The sequence below is a fragment of the Sander lucioperca genome, chromosome 2 (genome assembly GCF_008315115.2).
Source record: "Sander lucioperca isolate FBNREF2018 chromosome 2, SLUC_FBN_1.2, whole genome shotgun sequence".
NCBI classification, from domain to species: Eukaryota; Metazoa; Chordata; class Actinopteri; order Perciformes; family Percidae; genus Sander; species Sander lucioperca.
In genome coordinates this window covers 5,242,062-5,260,285 of record NC_050174.1, presented here as the reverse complement: position 1 = coordinate 5,260,285, position 18,224 = coordinate 5,242,062, and the positions used below count along the sequence as shown (strand labels likewise).

The 18,224-nt window shown below is 39.7% G+C and overlaps 1 long non-coding RNA gene across 1 annotated transcript; it reads right to left on the bottom strand.

The window, feature by feature from the left end:
• Positions 1–1,685: 1,685 nt before the first annotated feature.
• LOC118494644 lies at positions 1,686–17,773 on the bottom strand. The gene is made up of 3 exons (XR_004896769.1): positions 17,761–17,773; positions 17,410–17,413; positions 1,686–1,774 (listed from the first exon to the last, which is right to left on the bottom strand). It is a non-coding gene; the product is annotated as an uncharacterized LOC118494644 (long non-coding RNA).
• Between the last annotated feature and the right edge of the window lie 451 nt (positions 17,774–18,224).

Here is an 18,224-nt window from a genome sequence, read left to right as displayed (position 1 = left end):
ACATTTGTCAAAGTTTTACATGCATTAGGATTGATAAGTTGAGGTCAATTGCACACAAAGGTCTACGTCTTTAAAAAAAACTTTGACAAGGTATCAATATTGGTCATAAAAATATCCACATTCAAGTACTGGAGTGAAATGTCATTCAACAAACCCCTGTTAGAAAATATTAGTCCATACTGGGCAGATTTTTACTCGGCTGAATATCACTGGCTGGGCATGTGCAAAGAAAAGGTTACGTCTGGCAGAAGTTTGGGCTCAGGTTGCGAAGCCCTCCTGATGAGATGCTCAAGAACGCGCCAGCAGAAGAAAAGAGGAAACCAAGAGGAAGAGCAAACCACAGTGGAAAGCCTTAACCTGCCTATGGCTTGATCCCCTCCACAAAGGAGAGCTTTGATGGGCTGATGCGCCAGCTTGTAATGAATATCACCAAAACATCTTCACACCTCCTACACACCGCTGAAATGACACAATGACTATGTCAACAGATGCTCTGTTGTTTAAAGGAAAACCTGAAAGAAGTGTGTCGTTCTTCACACATACTTGGGACATGCATGAGCATTCTCATAGATACATAAACACGTCTCTATATGTGCTGCTCTAAACCCCAAAGCATTTTAAACCAGATTTTTTCAGTTGAAATATGTTGACGCTGCCTGCCTTGCTGCCGGCTTGTCTTGCTGTAATTGCAGATGTTGCATTAATTCACCTCACTTTGTACTTAGATGCAATCATCCTCCCCTCGCTTCCTTCTCTGCTCACGTGAGGCTTCTTAATGGCCGTGGTATTTTTCAACCATCAGCACGAGTACTGCTACTCATTATCCCAGGCAGCTGTTACCGCACGGATAACCTCAGATTTCACTGACCTGTCAGAGAGGGCAGCTTCTTAACATGAGATCTTTATTGACACTGAGCATGTGCAGACAACAGCCAGGTCACACTCCTCCACTGACACTTGTGGCTCTTATAGGGCCTTTGCAAAGCTTATAAGGTCACTGTGGATGCCACTGTGGACATTGTCTTTCTGCCCTTTTCTGTTAGCCACTACCTTTTTTTTCTTTTCTTTTTTTCTAGATATGGCAGATATTGTCTGCCACAAGTAAAAATGATAATTTCGCGCATCTGTATTTTAACATTCAGTGAAGTAATACTTTGGAATACTGAGGGAATTATCGTTGTCTGAGTTGTTAAAAATGTATTACAAAAAGCAGTGTGGTACTTCCTGAGACTGTCCTTCCCCCGAAAAATACCCCCATAAGTCGTTTGTTCAAGCAACCATTTCGACTCATATTTACATTTGTAGTGGCGGCGCCCTCTAGTAGCCATAGTAATTATGACGGGAGCAGAGCAGGAAGTAAGGTGACAAAGTATAAAAGTGTGAAATTCCTTGTAAAGAGGTAGAATGGAGTGGTGGATAGGTTTTTTAAAAACTTTACAGAACAAACGGAACTACATCATGTTCTGCGTCACATGCGTAACCGGAAGTGAAGTGACGTAACAGGTGTACTGATTTAAACCCAAACTTTTTCTAACCTTAGCCAAGTAGTCTTTTTACACAAACATAACCAAACTGCAACCCTTTCACAACATTAACGACGTGTTTAAAACCGCAACCGTTTTAAATACATTCTCTGGTTCAGATATGAGGACAGAAAATTCTCCAGTGGGTCGTATTTTCTGCCACCCCTAGGGGCACTAATTTATGAAACACTCCTATGGGTCGTATTAGAGGGTAAATATAAACAACCTATATTGTTGTATGGTTTGAAGGACTTGTTGTAGCCTACTTACTGGTGGCTACGCTGAGTAAAGTCGTGAGTATGCTTAAAGTGATTGATGGATGCTCTCACAGCACGTAAAACCCCCTCCCCATACTCCTTTATGATGTCGACAGTGTGTGCTGGTACCGGACTCATTATTCTTTCTACACTACATGTTGAATAAATTATGTTTCAAGCTAACCCGGCTTTTAGGTGCATAATGTTATTACAAAATCCTGGATTCAAATCTGGTGTAGGACATTCAATGCCTGTCATCAATTTGGATCTTTCCCATATTTCCTTGTCAAACAAAGAAAAACACATATAATGCAATGATAAATTCTGTGAATGCACATCTTATACACGTCTTGTCTTTTTTGCTGGTTGGATCAGAAGGACCTTAGGCTACCTCTTCTTTTAACAAAAGAAACTTGTTCCGTGAGAGGCACAATTAAAGAGTGGGAGGCAGGAAGATTACACACAGGCATTTATAGGCACCTTCAAATGACTCAAGAGCAGACTATTCACCAGCTGGTAAAATGATCCACTATTGTCACGAAACATTCATAGCCAATCTTTTTGCTGTAATGCACACACCTCTCCCTCTTCCGCTAGGTTACCTCTGCGGGGGTTATATAAAGTCGAGGGGAGATTTAAAATAGTTTTGACATTCAGGCAAAGGGAAAAAAGCGTTCAGTCTGGCTGCTGTCAGAATAGATGAAGCCACAACAGTCTTCAAAAGTGAGGAACATCAAGCACAGTAGATTAGTGCGAAGGAATTGGGTAATAACTTTAACACATGACATCTTAACACTTTCCATCACGTATGCAACTTCAAAGGGAGAAATATGGTATTTATTGATGTGCCCATAATTCAGTTTTCCTCTAAAGCAGGTCAGATTTCATTGGACAGGGCAGGGAGAATAGAAACCAGATGATACGAGGCCTGGGCCCCAGCTCTGGCTGAGCTTTCACTTTAGGCCTGCAGGTTGCCGGGTCGAATCCTGATGGGGGAGAGCCCACTCCTCCCTGGATCATGGGGACAAAGAGAAAAAAACAACCAACCAACCTCTAGACCAGTACTTCCCAACCTTTTTCTGTCTGATGTACCCCCACATCGCTATCACATGAGCTCAAGTAAACCTTGTAAAAGTAAAAGTGACAGAAGCTGGATGCTTCAACCAAATATTACTTTTACCTACAGTAACTAGTTAAAAGCATACACATTTTATAAAGTTGTATACTTTTATCTCACTATTTAAACCATATATCCATTACTGTTAGCTAAGCACTGTGACTTCTCTGCTCACTTGCTAACTAGTTTTCATGCTTTAGGGTTAGGAAAATGTGGCTTTAAAGTGTACCAACTTAAACAGTCAGTGGTGATTATTGAGACAGTAAATGTACTAAAGATCAGCATCACACCAAATTGTAATTCTATATAGATGTTTATTTTTTTACTAAACACAAATATAATACACATATAATATATTATTTTTTCTATGATCAAAGGCTTTTTTTTTTTTTTTTTAAGTTGAGCTACTCCACAATCCTCTAAGTGTATTAGTCTTATTCTAACACCTTCAAACTATACAGCTCAAGCTTGAGTTCAAATTTTTTTCTCGAGCACTACAAGAAACATATCAAGGCCATCATGGAATGTGATTATTTTTAGCATTGCTCAGCCCTTTTATACCATAAATAGGGAACAGATTTTCTCAGTTCTGTAGTGCAGCATGTGTATTTTGTCCCACAAGCAGTTATTCCATATTTACACAAAAGAATCACAGCCTCTAACACATGACATGCAACATGTGACTGCAGAACGGAGGGCAAAAGGCTTGTGTGAGCCATCCGTCCCATCTCACTCTGAAAACGCCAAAGGGATTTCCACAAAGCAAACACTGGTTAGCCTCGCTATTTAGTGTGGAAAGCCACCGCAGCCAACAAGTTCTCTTCCAGAAAATAGCTCAGTCTGCCCCTGATAGGGCACCACTGTGTGTGTGTGTGTGTGTGTGTGTGTGTGTGTGTGTGTGTGTGTGTGTGTGTGTGTCGGCAAGCGTTATCCTCATGATTCTGAATTGGCCCAGAAAGCTGAGGCAATGAATAATTTGCTGGCAGAGATCCAAACTGGATGTGGTTTGACTCTTTGCTTTAGATTTTCTCCCAAAGGGGGTTGGGGGGGGATGGTGGTTTGACTATCAATTACAGTGGCTGGAGCCGTGCAATCTGAGATCCTCTGTGATTCATCCATGCTATGCCTGCATGCTTGACTGGTATTATGTTCTCTTGCAATAATCACCATACCAATGAAAAAAATACCTTTGCATGTCTGTTTTCATTTCGTTGGCTGCTGTTAGTTGTTTCATATTGTTAATGGCATCTGTGATCAGCTGCAAAATTTTAAGAATGACAGACATCAAGAGCACAGAATTTAAATGAAAGCAAGGCCAGTTTCACACTGTAAAAGTTACATTTGCTCTGTAACTTTTTATATACAGCTGTTTGTAATGTACTTTGCATTTCATGCAGATGACATGATGTCATGTGAACATATTTCCAATGCAGTTTTGATGGAGACTGATAGTAGAGCAATTTCAAGCAACCTAAAACATCTGCACTGTCAGGTTTATCGTTCACAACCAAGCAGAAATGGTTTGTACTTACTCACTATTTTGAAGTGATGCTAAACAGAGTAAGAAAACCATTGGTAGAGACGCCATGTTTCCACCAACATTAGCCCCAAATGTAGGCCCGAATGCAATGCAGCCACGAGACATACTGCAATTTAAGTGATAGACAGGGCCACAATCCTAGGAGGACCCAATGTTCATAAACTCAATCCAGTTGTATCCTTGCATTGGTTGAAAGCACCAAATCTACCTCTCTACTTCTTGTAATGTGGGTGTAGAAAGTAAGAGGTGTTCAGTACCCATGCACAAACAAATCTACCCCTCTACTTCTTGTGAAGTGGATGTAAAAAAAAGTCATCAATGTCACTGCCAAATCAGTAGCTTTTAGCAGAAGAGCTCTGCTCCCTGGTGACGGAGAGCACCGTCGTCATCTCAGTTGTGACACACTTACTTTCTTGATATAATCGATTAAAAGACCGTAAAAGCTGCAGAAACAATCATAATCTGACAACTCAGTTGTAAATAAGAGGCTGCTGAGCTATTAACCTTATAAACAGCACTTGTATAGGCTGGGTTTGAAATAATCTGAACGTAACAGCTTGGACCACCAACAGACTAAACGTACTACTGAACTGAAGACAGTCCGAATCAGCGCTGAACATAGGGCCGTGTGAAACAACGATGCGTTTACTTACTGTTGTTCTTACTGAAGTGGTGATGCGACCACTTATAGGGGAAAAGTTAACAAACTACATAGTCAGAGACTATCACTCTTTGAACTGAACAAAGTGAACCTTCACAGCTGAGTGGAAATGAAATAACTGAGAAATGTAGGAAATGACTGAAAAAAGTTTCATACGCAAAAAGTACATTAAAACATGTTATCAAAAACTAACTGTAATGAATATCACATTGTGTATACCTAACAGTATAGGATCATCATTACACTACTGAGCTGACCTGCATCCAAACTCAGTAAATAAGTGTGTGTCCTGCAGATTAAAGTTTTCTGTTCTCAGTACATTTTACAAAATGTTGAGTTTATGACATGAAGCTTTAAGTAGGCACAGGGAAGAAGGACATACAATACAGTATGTATATCACATTAAGTCAGAAGTTTGAGCTGAACAACTCTTCACAGCTCATATCAGCTAAGCACCTTCTTATATGATGGATGAGTTCAATTGGAAGACATTTTGTCTATAATGTTATGCAATAAAACATGTTGGAATACATTATTAATGGACCTACCTCCAAAAAACAAACTCACATGTAAATGTGTGCCAGTTTGCCTCAATTTACAGTCTTTTATTTAAGTAGCAGTGCTTTCATATTCATCATTCACGAATTTCATCGATTTCATTTGATTGTTTTTTTTTTGTTTTTTTTTCTTCTTCTTTTCCACCATTTCAAGATAAGAAACAACAAATAACTGAAATAATGATAATCATGTTATAGCTGTACAAGATGAGTGTTGACATTTCTCTGAGTGTATTTTCCAATTCATATACAATTACTACTTTTTAAAAAAAAATTTAACATCTGTGATTTACTCTATTGTGATGATGTGAAATCCTGCAGCCATGCAGTTGGATATTTTGAAGTGCAAGCAGCCACATTTACTCTGCTCATTAGAGAGGGAGTAACCTCCAAAGAAATGTCAGTATCTGCTCTGTGAAACAGTCATTCATGAGACATTCTTTGATTCCTCATTGGACAAATTGATATGCAGCGAATAAAAGAAAGCCTTACACGCACACATTACACAGAGCTTCCCGTCAGTGTACGGGCCTCTTATTGTGCAGCTCAGCCATCTGTCTCTCAGCAGTAGGTCCTTGTTACCTGTTGTACTCTTTCTTACCCTGCTCATTCACCAATCCAGTCTCAGTGCCAGCAGTCCCTTTCACCATCTCGTTCAGTAAAGAGTTCTCAAAGAAAAATTCTCAAAGAATGTGGATCCAAGTGTCTTGGATTTTGACAAAAACTAGAAAAGGGGAGCCTTTCTCTGCTGCTTTTTTTAAAGCAAACATTATTAAAATTTAGGACATTTCTGTTTTTATTAGGATTATTTGATCAGTATAAAGTCAAATAAATGGAGAAACTGAATTCTTCAAACCCTCTAAGATTTCAAATGTAAGCCACATCACTGTCAGAGCCTTTGGCGATGGGCGAGGTGGATATTCAGAGCAATGGGGGACAGATGCTTCTCCTCAGAGCATGGGAGGGGGTTTGCCCATGGCCCCGCTCAGATTAGATACAAAGTTTATGTTGCACCAGTCTGCAACAGTCTTAGAAGTCAGTTGGATGTCCAGACCCGTACCATATGGAGTTACTTAGAGGCAGAGCAATGAGCCTCGGGCCCTTTCTGTCTCTGTACGGGACCAGCAGTGAGCGGTCGCCTCAGTGAGACATTTTCCAATAGCTGCAGGCAGCATAAAGCTTCAAAGATTACAGTCAAAGTTTATGTTTCTTAGACGTGGGAACAAAAATCTGGCATCTAATAATGATGAAAGGATTCCTGAGAAGGTGTTTTACCTACAAAAGCATTAACATGCGATGAAACTGGGATGAAAGGTAATATTTTGGTTTTTAATTTGGTGGCTGTTTGTCATTTATAAGCCTGTTGTTTTTATTAAGTTTAAAGTATGGACATTCATATTGACAAAATTGCATTTATTCCCTTTGTTTTAGGTGGCTTTGTCCACTTGATCAAATTCTTAATCAACATTTTTCTTTGCTTAGAGCTGATTTCCATTTCAGTAAATCTAATAAACATCTTTCTTAAAAACTGAGCAGCTGTTTGTGTCTGACGTTCTTTCTAATGACCCTACTTTGCACCTAATGCCGTCATTATCATTGAATAACAGGAAGTTAATTTTCCTGTTTCTAAACTACCCAACCTGTTTTGACCAATGACCTCTCAGAATAAGGGGTCAGGGCCAATTATAAGCAAGCTGCGAATAGTGCTTTAGTGAGTCCAGATGTTGTTAGCCTCCATTAGTTAAACTCACTGCAGTTAATGACCACAACAAACTGGAACAGAGTCAGTGAACACCAAGAACAATATTGTCTGGCTGGAGCATCATATCATGTTTCATCTACTGGTCTTAAATTAGTTTCTTACACATACTGTAAAATGCAATGTTGTTAATGCCGCTTTAAATTACACATGATTTTATTAAATCAGTGTTTTTGACAGTTGGCTTTGGTAAGTATTTTGTCATGTCAACATTTCAGCCCGGTTTCCACTTTAAAGTGACCATTTGGTTTGGATTGTTTGAACTCAATCTTCATATGATACTCACATGCAATATGTAAATTAAAAAAGTTCCTGGTCTCTAATCAATTTGAATGCATCTTTTCACAGAACGTGGACTTTGGACTTTCCTCCTAACACAAATGGAGATCGATTCATGGTCAGAATAGAGAAATGATTACAGACACCTGTCACACTCTTGAAACTGCACTAGTTATTTTTTTGGAAGTCCAATATTCATTTTGCTTTAAGCTCGGTTTTTGGTTTTCACCAACTCCAGTGGGTAATATATGACTGTTTAGCTACTAAATGCTCAACTATGTTCACCATTTAGTCGCTAATATTGTCTGTATACAGTTTGGTGATAGGCAGGTAGTGTACAGTGATTAGAGCTTCTTAACTGAAAACTGGCTGCTGTGGCTGGAAACAGGTCTGATGAGAGCGGAGTGTGAACCAAAAGCATTTGGCCAGAAAACCAGAACAATGATCTAAAAGATGCAAAAAAACGCTCTGTAGAGCTGAAGGGAACTGCAGAGTCGGATGAGAACTGTTTGTAGGATTGTTGTTACGAGCGACCCCTTTCTCATTACATGTAGTCATCTGACACCTAAAATAAAAAATATTGATTAGTGCAGCTTTACACGTGAGTACTGTATTAAAACAGATGTGAAAAATTATGAAACCCATGCTTTAAAAAGAATCTGCTATGCCACCCCTGTTTAAAAGTGAGGCTATTTCAATGTACAGGGTGGGTTGTTGTTGTGGGTTGATGGGTGTAAGAGTTTGATGGGAGTATACTTCACTCTGTCAAAACACCTTCTTTCCAGCTTAACAGGAAGATAAATGAGAACACAGCACAGTTTGTCTTGTTCCTGTCTAAACAAACATTACATTTTCAAGTTTGTATATTTTAACATTGAAAAGGAGACACTGCTGCAGACACATTCATTCTGGGCTGTACAGTTGACATTTTAGTCATCATTTGGAATGGCACATAGAGACTCATTTCACATTGACACAGTAAGTTATGTAATGACTCCTGCAGGGTGTCTGGATATAGTCAAGACACAAGCAAGAGATGTACTCAGGGTGCAGAGTTTATAAATTATCTCACTGCATAATCTACAAATCTCCAGTGGCTTAATAAAAAGATTAAACTAAAAACACTCACACATTTTATGCTTACCATGCAAGAGACTCATTTCTACAGAGCTGCTTCTAGGGTTTTGGGTTTTAGAGGGTAGTCCATGAATAATTTATGTGCACTTTTGTTTGTTTACTGTGGTTTGCCAGTCATAAAAATAAAGTCAGCTGAAGGAATCTCTTGCTCGTGTTCTCTCTCTCACTTTTTTTCTCTCTCGCTCTCACACACTCTCTTGGCTGGCTGTCAAACCCTCCGAGCCATTTGGACCGTTACACCCACCCTTGGCCAGAGCTGAAATTAATTGCTGACTAAAAAAAGCACCTAGCAACTCCCTCACTGCACAGCAAAAACACATCAACAGGTTGTCACTTGTGATATAAGGCGGGTTACCTCCACTGAATTATAAGAGCTGACACTAGTAAATCCTGCAACGCATTTACATGACATCACTGAGTATGCCAGAGGGGTAGCATTGACAACAATAAGCAGCGATAATATACAGTGTACATGCTGAGACTACAGACTTTGATACTACATCACAGTGATAATCCACATGATTATCATTTCCTTTCATTTTTGGCAACATGTCTTGTGCAAATGCTACATTTACGTGAGTTATCATAATTGCCACTTTCTGACTTGTAAATACTGTTCATGTCAACATCCAAGGTAACAGCTAGTAATTTCATTTTCTCACCTATTAAATACAGAAATATTGTGCAAAAACACACCATCCTATAAAATTATTTAACTTAAATTAGTAGTACAGCCTATATTAGAGACAACCTTTAGGAGACAAGGTTGGTCTAATGACTTGAATGCTTACAATTTTTAAAATAAAGGAGTCTTGCAAGCTACCTTTAATCTCTGACCTGAATAAGTGCTAATTACCGCAGTTTTTGCATTGCACTTACTGGAAATCTGCCGCTGTAATATCAGTTTCGGTTCTAATTACTATCTGTATTTTTGTATCTGTGCAGTTACGCATTACTGCTCATGCTAATAGATATAAATATAGTTCTAGATAATAGAACTTTATTTCAAGACTTTTGAAGCATTTAGTGTAAGAAAGTCATTCAGCATTGACAACATCATCAACATGCCATGTCCCCTGCAGTCTGCTGAGTGCACAGGAATGCTCACAGTAGGAAATTGAAAATGTACTCGCAATAGTCGGTGCGGCGGAAATTAAAATAATGAAGTCAAGCGTTCAGAGGCCCAGATTCAAAACCTCAAGGAGTTTGGTCTGAGACTTTTTTTATTAACCTGCATCTTTGTCAGAGGGACGCTTATGAAGTTCAGCTGGCAAACAATCCCCGAGGCAAAACATGTTTGAAATGGACCACGACAACCCTTTCAGTTACTGTTTTGTTTTTTGACCACATTTTGGTTTTTCAACAGGCTCAGTTTTCTTTGTACAATACAGTGTATGTGGCAAATAGTTCTGCTGTTTGCACAACTTCTGTGTTGGTTTTGATAAACAATATGTACCACATTTCTAGATGCATACAAAAACTGTCTCAGTGTCTCAAACGCCACAGGGGAGTTCAGTCTTTGTTCTGAACTCAGCTCTATAAATGCTGAAAGCAGAAATTCCTTCAGTGATTTTGTGCCTCTAATTTTCACTCAGAAGACAACATGCATGTCATGACAGTCTTTCCTTATCTTCCCATCTCTTGCTGGTGCTATCTTCCACTTCTGGCAAAGAATGTCTGCTGCTGTGTCAGGGTGTGCAGGCGGAGGCTGCATGAGCGAGCAAACAAGCAGAAAAATGAGCTGACATGAAACAGAGATGACTTCCAACCGCCTCAGGTCTCAGATTATTCGTGGGTTTACAAATGGAAAGTCAGCTAATTTCATATAAGATTTTTTCAGAAATATGACTGGGGGGTGGGGGTCATCTCATCTGACAAATTAGTAAAAAAAAAAAAGCTATTTTATAGAAGATGTTCACTGCCAAGTTAACTTTAAACTACTGAGACTACACATTGGCCCTCATTTATGAAAGTGCGTACGACCTAAAACAGGCGTACGCCGATTCCTACGCAAAGGAAGGCATTTATCAATTTGAACATGAGTGCAGGCTGCGATAAAATCTCACGTCTGGTCTGAACTCGTGTACGCAAGTTTTCGAGTCAGTGTGGACTTGCGGTGCAGCATATAATCAGTTTAACAGGAGAAGGAGAAGTCATCAGTTGATCACTTATCAGCAATGGCAGATCTGGCTCTTTTAGAAGACCTCTATTCGCCGGTACAACAGTGCACATGTATGCGCACGGGCCACGGTGAAGCGCTCCATCGGATTGATTAAGGGCAGATGTCTCTGTCTTGTATCAGCAGGGGGTGGAGGGGGGGGGGGACCCTACTATACAAGGCAGAAAAAGTCAGCAACATTGTTTTAGCCTGTGGGGTTCTGCACAACATCGCGCAGGAAAACAGGGTGCCATAAATGTAGTGATGGAGCCAGATGACCCGATGCCCAGAGAGCAGTGTCCAGCACAGCCCCAACTGGGGGCTATACGAATGAGACAGGATATTATTCCTCGCTTTTAAAAGGTATAGTGTTATGTTTAGCAATGATACTCAATACAGGAAACATGACGATGCACAACATTTGTATTTATTCTTCAGGTTTTCGTTTCTCTTTTAAAGTGTCATTAATGGCCACAAGTGAACGATGAAAAAAACACAAGTAAAATAAAAGACACTGCATAAACTCTGCTACGGTGTGTATATTTAAATATAGGTACACCATGTAGGCCTAAGAGATTGCAATATAAGTATTGTAATCTCTTAGGATTAGATACTGTATATTACTATTAAGACTATAGCATACGTCAAGGATGTATAAATTAAATAAACCTCAGCTGGAGTCCAATTTACCACGGCAACACTGTTGACTGCATCAGTGATCTCTTTCCATTCCGCATTCTTTCTACAGCATTTAACACCGGTTTTAGTAGCCAAATAGTACATACGTTGCAAATGAACCTGAGACATTTCAATCTCCACCTCTGAAAAGTACCGCTTCTTAGCTGGATTACATCTCGCCATGTCGTAAATTGGAGGGGCGAGGCCTCAAAACCGAGAATATATTGGGGCGTGAAATTTAAATTACGATCGTTTCCAGCTGCTGCATTTAGCAATGTACGACCATCCTTACGCTCTGATTGGTGTGATACGAATGCTTCATATGCTCATATCTGCGCTGGTTTCTACGTTAGGTTGATAAATGAGGGCCAATATGTCTAATACACGATTCTTTAAAAACGAACATATCTTAGGTCCACATTACAAACTCTGAAATCGGAGAGTCCGACCAGTATGGTGTGATTTTAGAATCTTAAGGTTGAACACACAGTTGACGAAGTTGCATGGGCCTATAAAGCATGCTTATGTAAAGCATACTGAAGATTTGTCTGCAAAGTGAAGTTGAGCACAAGACCTGAGTGTTGAATGGGCTTCCCCTGCTCACAGAGAGCCAGTCTGCACGCGTTCAGAAACACCTGCCCTCACTCGACTTGCTTTCTGATCTCTCTCAAAATCTTATCGACGAGAATGATTGAAGACCTATTGGACAAATCAGAGCTTAGCTTTTTGCTAAGATAGCATCAATTGGCTATTGTGTGGGGCGTTTTTAAGTCAAAGTAAAGTATCATGACTTGTCAAAGCAATTCTCAATTCCTAGAGATTGAAGTTACAAGCTAAATGAAACTAAAAGTCTCATGAGCTGTTTTGACTGCATAAACCTAGTTTCAAAGAAGTTTAAATTGCTTCAACTTAATGCAACTAACTTGTATACAGCTTTTCATTTGATGCAGGGGATCTGACACGTGCACTCCAAAGAAAAGGTTTTACATGTTACACCAGCCCAATATTCACTTTTAGCTGTAGCTTTTTCTCACTAGCTGCCATGATTCAGACGTTATATCCTGTACATCTAATTGTAACAAAAGTGCAAAGACTGAATTTATGTCAAACATTCAAACAAGTGCATGTCTTACAGGGATGGCATCTGGACCCTTAGGCCACTTAGGTCACTGCTCTAATTGTGTATTCATTAAAATAGTTTTAGTAGCTTGAAGGCCTGAATGTTTCTCTGATAGTTCAGGGTAGCACCCAGGGAGAAGGACTATGCTCTAGGGTATCATGGGGGAAGATTTTATCTATAGCTCCATTCATGGGGAAATATTTCTGTCCATTTGGAGGACTGCGCTCTCAGTGGGCTGAGCCAGAAGATAAGAGAGATGACTAAGGGCAGGAGACAAGCTAATGGCAGGGAGATTTCCCATGGCTGGCCAAACCACTAGCAGCTGGCCATCTGCAAAAACACTACGAAGCACGAAAACATGATATTCCCAAGAAGCTAAGGCCATCATTAGGATCAGATTCACAATTTAACTTTTTTCATTGTTTTGAAATTATAGCTTTGGGCTGCACAGAACAGCATGTAGCATTGTTTGTTACAATATATCTGTTGAGGTTTGAGTTAATTAGTAGTTGTTGTTTTTTTAACCCTGATAATAATCATTAGAGCTTGTGTGATACACAGTAAAAGGAAAATGTTTTGCCAGTGAACAAAATAGTATTTTATTCCAACTATGCCCCATGGCATATGACTGCAGGTGAATTTCTGACTGATGAGAGCAACACATAAATAGATCTACCCTGATTACTTGCTAATCGTAACTTTGTAATTAGCTTGTTCTCCCAAAGCGTGCTATAGTTACACATCAAAGCCCTCCACAAAATCTAAGCATGCAATTAGAATTAAAATACTGATTAGAGTGAGATTTAATGTGAAAAAAGAAATCAGGCACACACACACACACTCTCTCATGGAGCCATCCAAAGCCACCGCCGGAAAGCCTGTGGTCTGCAAGAGAAAAAATGTCCATAAACACGAGTGTGGGTTTGCCTTGGCTTAAGCATGTTGCTGTCTCTCTCTTCAGTGGGAGTGTAAATCTTTTCTGCCTGGTGTGCTGTAAATCTGTGTGTAGCCTTTAGCAGTGCTCCATGCCAACATACACGCGGCGACTTTGCGGTGCACAATCGTTTCGATGTTTCCCGTCTCTGTCAGTGTCGAGGCCCTGGGCCAACACAGAGATGGAATATAGAGTCATGCGCCAGTCAGACTAACGGCCCCGACTATTTCCTGTGGCACGGCACAGAGCGATGGGATTGGCCTCCACTCCACCCTTTACTATGAGAATCTTTTTCTGTGTTGCATCAGGCTTCACTTGAGCAGGTTGGTGTAGATCTTTCCACTGTTTTCACTTAAATCTGCTCTTTTCTCTGTGCAGTTTCACCTCTTCCCTGCCTGCTGCCTGTCTAACTTCCTGTCTTTCTCTGCCTGTCTGAGATTACTTTAATAATGCTTCATAACATTAATTATAAGTGGATTTGAAGCTGCGGTTAATCAGCGGTTTATCGTTTCTGTAACCAGTGTTAATTTTGTGGGGAAATCTAAACCACAGCGAGGTCCATTTATAAAAAATAAATATTAAGACGGGCAAGGTTCTGAGACTTTTTCAGCCAAAGAAACCAAAAGAGAAATCCAAACCGGAATGATGAAAACATATTTCTGCTCTGGTTATGTGGGGACACCACCAGAAGAAAGACTGTGACCCATGTGGGTTTCTGACCAGCAGTTAAAGGCACAAGCTGAGATCCAAAAAGTGCAGTCCAAAAACAAATACAGCTTTCACACGGAAGACTCACATGACACACTTTACTTAACTGTTCCACCTGTATCAATCTCTATTTATACAAGACTGCAGTCACAACTCGTGGGTGTCACTGTCACACACGACTGCTAAACCACAACAACACACACGAATACATAACACAAAATATGTTTATGTTGCCTCTCTGTCTCTTTGTCAGTCTTCTTATAAGACTAGTTGGGTAGTATGTAAACGCTTCAAAATACTGTTTAAACGGCACCAACACTGAACATTTCCATAAGACATTTGCCATAGTTAAGCAGTGTATATCACTACAGCGCAGATCAGGAGGGTCATAAATCCAGATCCGACAGAAGTAAAATAAAAAAGTATAAGATTGTAAGAGGCTGTCCTCCTAAATAATCCTTCTAGCAGCTGTTTTAATTATGATGGCAGCTAAGGAAGAAGTCAGGCGACGGTATAGAGCAGCATCAGACTTTAACGCAGGAGATCGCTGTTTCCAACCAACTATTTCTATTTCTGTCTGATTTAAGGGCATCCATGTAATAATCTGCTGCCAGATGGAAACTGTTAAGTTTGGTGTTTGCCCTCAAACACCTCTTTCTCCTTTTTATTACCTGTGCGAAACAACACACCTGTGGATTTTGTGTGTATGAAAGAGAGTCAAAGAGAGAGCGCTCACCCACACACCCTTAGGAACAAAATGATTAAGTGTTGCACTGCAATAGGTAGCCAATTGCATATGGTTAAAAATGATCTGCAGCGTTTCTTGCGCTCACAAACCTCCAGGATGACCTGCAGCAAAGCCTTTTCTCCCTTTATGAGCCAGCATTGGATAATTACATATCTTTTACACTATAGTTTCCAGTTAAGAGTGCTTCACAAACAAAGAGCTTTACGGGGATCTGGAGCACTGTTACGCCTCTTCAGTGTTGCTTGCATTCAAGGTGCATAAAGAGAGGTAGTTTACTTTGGCTGGTGTTGAGCAGAGCTCAGTCAAGCAAGGATTTGAAAGGAGATCAGAAGGTTGTGGTCACTTTGTTTGATTAGACTTAATTCCTCCGAGTGCCACTAACACGCTTTCCTTTGTTGATTAACTGTGAATGACAAAGAGCACACAAAAGCTGCTCGTTGGATAATAGTGACTGCTGAGTGAAGGCATTTACATGATTTGAATCCGAATTATGCTGCATGTGCTGGCTCAAACCTGAGGCTTCACTAAAATACACATGTTCCAAATTATCACCAGCTTCTGAATGGCTGCAAAACCCACGCACACACAAACATTACTGCATGAATGAAAAGCTAAATAAAGCGACAAAAGGTGTTATCTAACAGGGGTTAAGATTAAGCAAGCAAAGGGTTAGAAAGTTAAATGTGTCTCTGTGCCCTTTGCTCTTCTCATTGAGGTTTTGTTTGTTTAAGCTCTTCGAGGTGCTAAAGAGGGAGGGGCAGGCCGGGTGTCTACAACCAAAAGGAGGCATTTGTTGCAAAAGTTTTGGTTTCTAACACCAAGAGGAGTTGGAAGATGAAGTTTTATTTATTGCTAAAAAAATCAACTGAAAATTATTAACTGACACTTTTTTATAATCAAGTAATCCTTTAAGTCATTTATCAAGCAAAAAATGTTAAAGATTGAGGTAAGAATTAGCTGCTTTTTTTGTTTTAGATCAGTGTAAATTGAATATCTTTGGACTGTTTGTCTGAAAAAACAAGTTATTTGAAGACATCTCATTGGACTGTTGGAAATTGAAACAAATACATAATGAAAATAGTTACTTATTCATTTTCTGTGACTTAAATAATATAAAACTTGACTATACAATTATTCTGCAGACACACAGGAAACTCAAACACATTTAGAAGATAAGAATAGTTTTGGGTTGGAAGTTTGTGCATTGTATTGAACATTTTCATGAGGCAAAATAGCCAAAGAAAACAAATCTTCCAAACGCCAGTAAACCGTCTGATCATAACACAGATGTCTCCGTGTAGAGATTGCTTTTTAGTGGTTAGTGGGAAGATGTGATGACAAAATAACAAACCCACGCGAATAAGCTTGGTAATTTCACTTTTGGTAAACACTGAGGTTGGACAAACAGTGGTGGTAAAGTGGGGTTTACAAAGGAGGAGGTCTGCGACAAACTGAGGGCAGTTCTGTCAAACTCTGTTCCACTTCTTCTCCATCTCATAATACAAACTGAGCCCTGACAGACGAAGATCAACATGACTTTTGCCGGAGCCAAATGGTGGCTGCACACCTCATCTCTCAGCAAACGCAGCATGTCTCCACTTTACGACAACCAACAGAGAGAAGAACCGAGCAGAACAGCTGAGAGCAGCCAGCTGGCCCATTTACACACAGAGTAAATAAGAATTTAAAAATACCATTTATCTATTAGACTGAAGACACACTAGATTAGAGAGAAATATTATCCTCATTAGCGCAGATTTAGCATCATCTGGTGCTAAATAGTCTGGATCCAGTCACAGAGGGGGTTTCCAAGATGTATGAGCGACTCCTGCACTTCTTTCAGTCCAAAAAAAAACAAGATAATCAATTTAGTATTACATAACAAATAAAAGCAGTAAATCCTTATAGCAGAAAACCTGGAACCAGACTATGGAAACAGAATATTTGGCACTGTTGCTTGAAGAAACAACAAAATAGTTCAATCAACTAATCGATTGATCGACCAATTGTCTCAGCTCTAGTGTTAACTAGAAGAAAAGGGAAATTGTGATTTTGCGACGCCACAAAAATAGCAAAGATAAAATATAACTGCAGGAATGGAAATTCAATTTGCAAAGGTTTTATAAGGCAAGACATGTCGCCAATTCAACTTGAAAATCACTCAACAAAAATACATATGGCATCAATGAATATGGGCTATATTTTAGGAAAATTGCCCCTTCAATTTTAAGACCATTCTCTGCAAATATTATTAAAGCAGCAGCAAGTATATTTTTATAATAGGTTAAGTTATGTTTTGTATCTCAGGTTGAACAAATGTTTCGGCTAAGCCCAGCCGATGAGTGTACACAGGTATCTCATTATGATCTTCTCTGTGGCTTGTTAACCACTACCAAACATACACAGCTTGGCTTCACGCCCACTAAAGAAGTACTAATGTCAAGATTAAACATTGTGGTTTCCCCCCCCAAAATGAGGCGAGAGCACGTACACACACACACACACACACACACACACACACACACACACACACACACACACACACACACACACAAACAAACATCAAACAGCTTAGCTGCTGAACCTGCACTGTAATGCTCTGCAATTAGTTTGTGTTTTGTTTGATGATGATCTCCTCTGCCCCAAGGCTCTTTCAGCTACATGATACATTTGTCCCACTAACCTCATCATACAATCCCATCCTCCAGCTACAGCTCTCAGTGCCTCGTGCCACAATGTCTGATCAACAGGCACAGAGAAAACATTGTTATTCTGTTTCTTACATACTGTAATTAAATCTACTGCAGGTACTGAACAAAAAGCCATCAGCTCATCACTCTTCTGATAGCCAAACCACAAACAAATGAATCAGAGGATCATATTTCCAGTATGAATGTTACACATTGCGGTAAAGTAAGCAGAATCTATTAGGTTTAACAACATTTAATGAGATTTGGAGGCATCTCTTATCTGTAAACTCCCTCTCTGAAAGATTCTGCTGATTTATGGAGATGAAGAAAAAAAAATGAACGGTGCCAGCTTGCCTTG